This window comes from Rhinopithecus roxellana, chromosome 22 (genome assembly GCF_007565055.1).
Source record: "Rhinopithecus roxellana isolate Shanxi Qingling chromosome 22, ASM756505v1, whole genome shotgun sequence".
NCBI lineage: Eukaryota > Metazoa > Chordata > Mammalia > Primates > Cercopithecidae > Rhinopithecus > Rhinopithecus roxellana.
This window is the reverse complement of record NC_044570.1, coordinates 10,361,496-10,369,516: the sequence shown is the minus strand read 5'-3', so window position 1 is coordinate 10,369,516 and position 8,021 is coordinate 10,361,496.

The following is an 8,021-nucleotide window of genomic DNA, read 5'->3' as shown; positions in this document are numbered from 1 at the left end:
CTGTCTCCACTGCATACCTCCCAACAGGCAAAAATTAACCTGTTTCATGATGTAAATTTTATGTGGAGCAAAATAATATCTTTGCAAATCTTCCAAATAAAGGAAATGGTATTCACTTGGGGTCAAATCCCTCCCATACAGTGCCACTGCCACGAATATCTGTTATTGAGGGACAAAAAGGCCCTTTATAGGTAAAAATTTTTACTGTAATCTTGAATTCCCCTTACTTCAGGGAAATCACAAACACATTTTTAAATTACATTCTTAATAACTAAGACACTGTGTGATTGTATTAAGCAAACCTATATAGCTAGGCTGTAAAAACTCCCACAATACTGCATACAAAAAAATATGAAGACTTTATAGCTGTGAAAAGAGAATTTGTAAATTCAATAGATAAAAATCGGAAGTCCTTGTGCCAATGGCCTGATGAGCTGTCATAGACCAGAATTAGCCTGAGGGAAATAAGGTAACACTGAGATGTAGCCTCAGGCTGAAACTTTCAGTTTCCCTAGGATCTCCTTTAAATCTCATGTGATTGCCAGGCTCCTTATGAAATAATAATAATAAAAAAACAAGTCTTGAAACAAGCAATACATTTTTGAAATGAATGTGGAAGTTTAAAGTCTATTTTTTACCATTCTGATGAATTATTTTCTCCTCAGCCTAGGCAAAAATGTATGCTGTAATCTCACCAATGCACCAGTATGTTACATTATTCTTTGTCTATGATTATACCCAAAGATATTTGTCTTAGTCCAAAAAATAAAAAAATAGGAATCTCAGAAAGAAAGTTGAGATTAAACCAAAAATAAAAAATAAAAAAATGAAAATCACAAGAAGGAAGCTCTCTGCCAGTGAAAAGAAGGGTCCAACTGTGTTTTCCACCAGGAGACTGTGGTTCAGAGGTATTATGAACTAGCAGGAGAATTCAATGCTTTCAATCAGTGGGCTATCTTGAAGACCATGTGATTAATCTTGATCCAGGGTCTTGGACTGAGAATAATTAGCTTAACCCAAGAAATTTGCCTAGAAAATAAGGTGGTGTAGCCATGACCTACAACAGCTGTTCAGCTCATCCCATGACCTATCAGGAGCTGATGTAAGAACTTGGCTCAATAATTTGGCCCAGGCTTAAAGAGAAAATAAAATTAATATAGAAAGAACAGGTCCATGGTCCAAAGAGCAAAAAACTTGTGCCAAGCATAACCCACCAGGACCCACTGTGCTAATGCCAAAAAACGGACCAGAAACTAGTTCCTGGGAACTAACTGATTATACAAAAGACAATGGTATTTTTGTGCCAGGGCTGGTTTCTTTACCACAGTGAGCCAGAGTTTTGTTCAAGATTTTTATCTGAATGAACTAAAGATTCTTCTGTCTGTGAAGATATGGATCCCGAGATACAACCCCCATATTGGTTATCAAATTGGTGTCTGCAGCCTCCTCTTTTTCAGGCTTCTTATGATTTATGTGCAAATGAGACACCAACATGCAGACTGGTGGTTTCCAGGGACTCTTTCCTTGCTGTCTCCCTAAGTCAAGCTAGCTTTTTCACCTCAATAACACACTAAAGAACCTCCTGAAGGTGGCTACTTCAGATTTTATAATAGGAAACATGAGGAGGCACAAAAGAAGAAGAGTAAATACAAGAAAAGTACAGAGGCTCGACCTAATGCAATACAGTTTTGTAAAAATCCATGTCCCTGAGTGGCACCTGCTATCTGCTCTCAGTGTTGCAAGACAGCACACTTTACCAATGAAATGCTGAGACAACAATAGGAAAGCCAAATTAACACTGTCCAACCTACAGTGGTGATCATTGAAAGGAGTGCTGCTTTTAGAGAATATGTCACTAAGTCCAGGACCAGTTTCACAAATGGTCCATCAGCACTGAGACAGTTCCTGGAGATCAATTTCCCAGCTCTAATAGCTGCTAAACTCTTCGGGTTCCACACTCTCCAAAAGCCTTGGGTGATTGTTGATGTGGGAAGGGAGGAAAGCAGACTTATTTCTGGAAACTGGAGCAGTCTCTTTATTCTGATTGTCCAATCTAGGCTTTCTCTGCTCCCATCACCTGACAATGAAGGATGTGTCCGCAACGTCCTTATACAGTAATTTGTCAGCCCATGGTTATAGTTGAAACCACCTTCTATGTAGTCAGACCGATTAAATAATTCTTGAAAGTCTCACTTTATTACTAGGCAGAGATACTTTGGGCCCACAAAGAAGTCCTCCTCGAAGGGCTGCATGACCAAACTCTTTGTCTCCCCTAGTGGAAACCAGTACTTACTGAGAAGGGTGTGACATCAAGAAAAATGTTGCTGTGCATCCATATTTGCCTAAAGGATTCCACTATTTTTTTCTAACCGGAGGCAGTACTTTCCCAAAGCCAGAAGGTAGAAAAGGGCTAGAAGTCATTACAAATAGCTCTAAAGGAAAGGTCATTTTAGGTCCCTGCAATAGTCCCAACAAAACCCCAAATATCAAAGGAAGTCCTGATTTTTTTCTTTTTCCTTTTCTTTTTTTTTTTTTTCTGATGCCAGGAAGTGAAAGTTTACCAACTCATAGGTATTTGGAGTGAAACTCACGGTTGTGTTGGCTTGAATAGGTCTTATCAAAGTCTCCTCATAAAGAAGTTTCATCAAAGCCAAATAGGAAGCCTATATAAGAATAATTATTGGCTGCAGGTTATGCCAATAATTAGTTTTAACTCTTAAATTATAGACTACTTTGCAATCAACTCAGCCAATTAAATTTGCTTTTTATGGAAATGAACAAGGCAAAGAGAAAAGTAATTTCAAATCTTACATGGGCCATTATCTTCTAATCTCATTAGTTGTCTTTAGAGTTTGCCTATGATTTAGACTATTCCTGTTAATTCGGTGAGCCAATCAGAAATCTCCAGCTGCAGCTAAGTAGAAAACATAAAAAAGATTAATATTTTAAAGTATGTGACAATATCTTTGTTCTGGGCAATTATTCTACAAAATCTTGCCAAGTAATAAGAGTACATTGTGGACTCATAGTCAGAGATGTTTGTGTTTGTAGAGATCAGAAAAAGGAAGCTAATCAAAGCCAAGCCCCATGTACCCACAACTTCTGCTGGCATAACTATAGCCCTCAGTTATCAGGACATGTCAGCAGCCTCAGAATTGGTAAGCTGTTTATTTCCTCAGCTCATCTCATTTAACATATACATTTTGATAACCCAAAATTTTTTCTTCTCACTTAAGGAAATCAAACTGCAAATGGTACTGCAAATTAAACCAACTGGCAAAAACACCGTGTTTCTGGGAAACGGTTATCCTCCCCTCAGTCGGAGCTCAGCTGTTGTATTTCATTGCAACTTCCCCTCTCCGTAGCAGGATGTAACTAGAAAGATCAATTATTGCTAATGGCTGCTAGTTAAGCTAGTTAGGGTTGGGCTCTCCATAGCAGCAGAGAAAAGTTAGGTAGTTTGGGGTCCTTGGTATAAATTCTAGAAACAAGGTAGAGCTTACAAAAGAATGGATAACTTGCACAAACCTTCACCGCACTCATATGAAGAAACGTAGTGTGACATAGACACTTTGTGCTTTGTGCACAAAGATATGCTCGAAAAGAAACTGATTGAAAAACAGGAACAGCATGGAAACGTCTCGTTTTTGGTATAAGCAACGGACTTCCAAAAATAGTCGCTTTTTTCGGTGAGGGAAGTACACGGCGGCGACAATGAGTTTTCGTGGTCACTGTTCTGTACACGCTTTGGAATCAGAATTTTCATCTAATATTTCAGATTCTACAGAACCACCTAATAAAATGGGATTTTCCTCCGTGTAGCACCTTGTCAGCCCTTTGCCTAAAACATCTAGTTTCCAACTTTCTCTTCCATGTCTGTTAATAGTTGTAAGACACTATGTCCCATCTGTAAGCTGAAAATCTCCACTTTCAACATTCAAAGCAATCTGACCTTGAGAGACAAATTCGAACCTCAGGCTGATGTTTTTATAAAAGCAGGAAAGGCATTCAAATTTTTTATTTTTGTTTTTTGAGGCACCTATTCTGTATCCAACGATATTAATATCTACACAAGAAGAGGATGTTATGTTTCAAATTCAATACGTTTTATTCACAGTGATGCCAACTGTTTTGTTAGGACTATAGTAAAGGCAGCCAGGGATGTATAAAGATCAAACTCTATTACCAAAGACTCTTGCTTGAGTCCTACTACTATATAGTCCTCTAAGCTTTCCAGGCACCTGTAGAGTTTTTTGGGTTGAATTGGGCTTTGAAGACAATTAAGGGATCACCAGTGGAGAGTTAGGGTCTTACATAGACAAACAGGACGATTCCTTGCCAGTTAGCTTCCCAGAAACATAGAGACTTATGATGGCATCCCTGACGGGCCATTTTCACCTGACACAAAGGAGTTGGGAGATAAGAAATAACAAGGAGGACACTTTATCATTTCCCCACCCAGTGCCAATTTGACAAAAATAATAATAAAATAAATAAATAATAAATAAAAAATAATAAATAAAATAAATATGGGACAGTTTATCTTTCCCATTTTTTGTTTGGTAACAAAGTACCTTCAGTCTGTCCTTTTCTCCAGTCATTCTGAAACACTGGGATTTCTTTGCCTTCGAGACTCTGAGAAAAAAATTTCGCTCATATTATACTGCACAAAGGCAGTGAAATTACACCAGATTTAACACAAGAACACCTGGTCTTCTGAGATAAAATTTTATCTTAACAGTATCTAATTATCAGTTCTTTTCTTCAATGAAAGAGCCATTGTACAAGTTTCTTATCTACAAGTTTTCTTTACCTTGGAAAATAACCCAGACCTTTGTAAGCACTGTAAAATTGATTCTGGCCTTTTGGCAGTCATGTTAAGCAAATTGCTACATGATTTCAGAGGTATTAATGTAAAGACTTGGCCGGGCGCGGTGGCTCAAGCCTGTAATCCCAGCACTTTGGGAGGCCGAGACGGGCGGATCACGAGGTCAGGAGATCGAGACCATCCTGGCTAACATGGTGAAACCCCGTCTCTACTAAAAAAATACAAAAAAACTAGCCGGGCGAGGTGGCGGGCGCCTGTAGTCCCAGCTACTCGGGAGGCTGAGGCAGGAGAATGGCGTGAACCCGGGAGGCGGAGCTTGCAGTGAGCTGAGATCCGGCCACTGCACTCCAGCCTGGGCGACAGAGCGAGACTCCATCTCAAAAAAAAAAAAAAAAAAAAAAAAAAAAAAAAAAAAAAGACTTAATCAATGGGTGCATTACAGCAAGGTCTGCCATTCCTGGCAGCCCTTCGAAGGACTGGTCTCTCATAGTAGTAGATTTTAAAAATTATTTCCTTACTATAGCGTTACATGAAAAGGATAAGCCTTGATTTCCCTTCTCTGTGCCTTCTATTAATCTTAAACCACCGGATTCCCATTACCAGTGGAAAGATTTACCCCAAAGCATGCTCACCATTCCTATGCTACATCAGTATTTTGTAGCAGAGTCATGAAAGAAGTCTCAGAATATATTTGCTACTGCCTACATCATTCATTATATGGATGATACTCTTTTGTTTGCTCCTAAGGAGCAGTTACTTTGGAGTTGCTGAATGAAACCAAACAGGTTTTGAACAAATGCAATCACAAAAGCTCAAGAAAGGGTAGAAACAACCTCCCCAATACATAGGCACTATTGTTACTGAAAGAAATATTCGGCCTTAGAAAATAATTCTCCATAGGGAGACATTACAAACCTTAAAGGATTTACAATTATTAGAGGATATGAATTGGCTGTTCCCAATGCTAGGTATTGTGACTTATCAAATCAAACACTCAGCCATTCCATGGAGATTGTTCATTATGTTCTCCTCAGCAATTTACTGAGGAGACAAACGCTGAGTTACAGCTTGCAGAGCAGATGCTTCCGCATACATATTCCTCCCCGCTAGAGCCAGAAAACCTTTGGTTCTCCTTATTCTTCCTACACCATTCTAGAACAGGAATTATAGCACAGTTAATAGAAAAATTTTGTAATTGTAATAGAATGGCTTTTAAAAAATTACGACAGTAAAATATCTGCAAGTTTATCTTTCTCTGTTTACTCAGCTTATAAAATGGGTAGAGACAGATCAAAAGTGCTATAGAGACACGATCCTGACAAAATTATTCTTCCCTTTTAAGAGTCAGTCTAGAACTATGTTGTTGATTCCCAACAACAGGTGTAGCATGGGAAATGTTGACTGCGTGGCAAATGGCTCTTGCAGATTTTCAACGTAGGAATAATAGACAAACATTATCCATCAGGCAAAATTTTGCAATTTTAAAAGTTCGACCTTTCATCTTCTCTGTGATTGCTCATCACAAACCCATTTCAGGCAGCCAGATCTATTTTACTGATAGCTCTTCCAAACGTCCCACAGCTACTTATACACCTAAGCATACACAAACAATAAAATCCCCTGAAGTTTTAACTCAACGCTCAGAACTAATTCAGGTTTTACAGCTCACTGCTTCATCTCCTGCTAACACTGTCCATGATTCCGATGATTCCGCCTGCGTTGTAAATTGGGCCTGTGTTGTAAATGTAAATTGGGACTGCCAATATTGAAAGCCTCCTAGAACCAGAGCTGCTTAAATGGGTTCTACAACTGCAGCAAGCTGTTGGCTCTCGTGTTGCTGCTTTTTATATTTCTCAAATTTGCTCTCTCACACAACTTCGTGGACCACTATTTCTAGATACTGAGCAGATAAATTGATTTGTCCTGGATTTCAACAAGCTCATGCTTCTCATGCATTAGCGCATCAAAATCCCTCTGCCTTTACTCATATGTTTCATTAGCCTCACAGTCAGACTGTAGCCACTGCAGGCCTGTCCTACTTGCCATCATGTCCCCGGAGTTGCACCCATAGAAGATTGTAACCTATGAGGTTTAGTTCCAAATGAAATCTGACAGATAGGTGATATTCATAAAGCTCACACTGGCAAACTCTCCTTTGTACGTGTGATTATAGACACTAATTCACATTTGCTGCATGCTACATGCAAAACAGGTCAGAGGCTGGTCATGTACAAAGACATTGTCTGTCAACATCTGATCATATGCGGTCCCCTAAACAATTACAAGCTGACAATGGACCCGCTTATGTTAGTCATGCTTTCTTAAAATTTTTTACAGGTATGGTCACTCATTAAATAGGAATTCTTACAAGCCTCAACAACAAATTATAGGGTGGGCATGTCAAACATTAAAATGTGTGCAGAACAAACAGAAAGGGGAAATGAGTGACCAGATGCCACCTCAAATCAAATGACCTTTACATTTACTTATTTACTTAAAGTTTTTTTTTCTTTTTTTTAACTTGTTTACCTTAAACTTTTTGACTCCTGACACAGGTTTTAAGACTGCAGAAAGATGACATTGGTAAATGTTAGAGGGAAAAAGGAAAGTATACCCAAAGATGTAATGAAAATCCCCAGAAGAAAACAATGGAAATGCTCAGCAGATTTACTGATATAAAGACCAGGGTATGCTTGTGTTTTTACAGGGATGGATAAACTGTATGAGTTCACTCAAGTGTGTGCGAATATGGACAGAGAGTGGAGAGAGCCATGGGTCCCAACCATGAATCCGGCTTCTCCATTACAGGCCGTGAGCCCATTGAAACTGCTGGAGGACCAGGGTCAGGCAAAAACCCCTGACTTCAGTTTAACGGCCATGCTGTCTGTCACATCTTATACAGAATGTTTTCCTGTGCAGAGACAAATACATACTGGGCATATGTTCCCTATCCCACAGTGTTATGGCCTGTAATTTGGAGTGACACTCCCCCTTGTGATCCACCATGACATGAAGAGTGGTCACCAAGACCCCTAACACCCCGACACAGAGCAACTAGACTCTCAGAACAATGATTATCAATCATGCTTCTCCATTGGAGGGACTTCTTTTATGCATCACTCAGGGTACATCACTCAACTGCGGTTGCCTTTCAATTTCATCCCAAGTATGGTTGAGTTACTATGGAAAAATT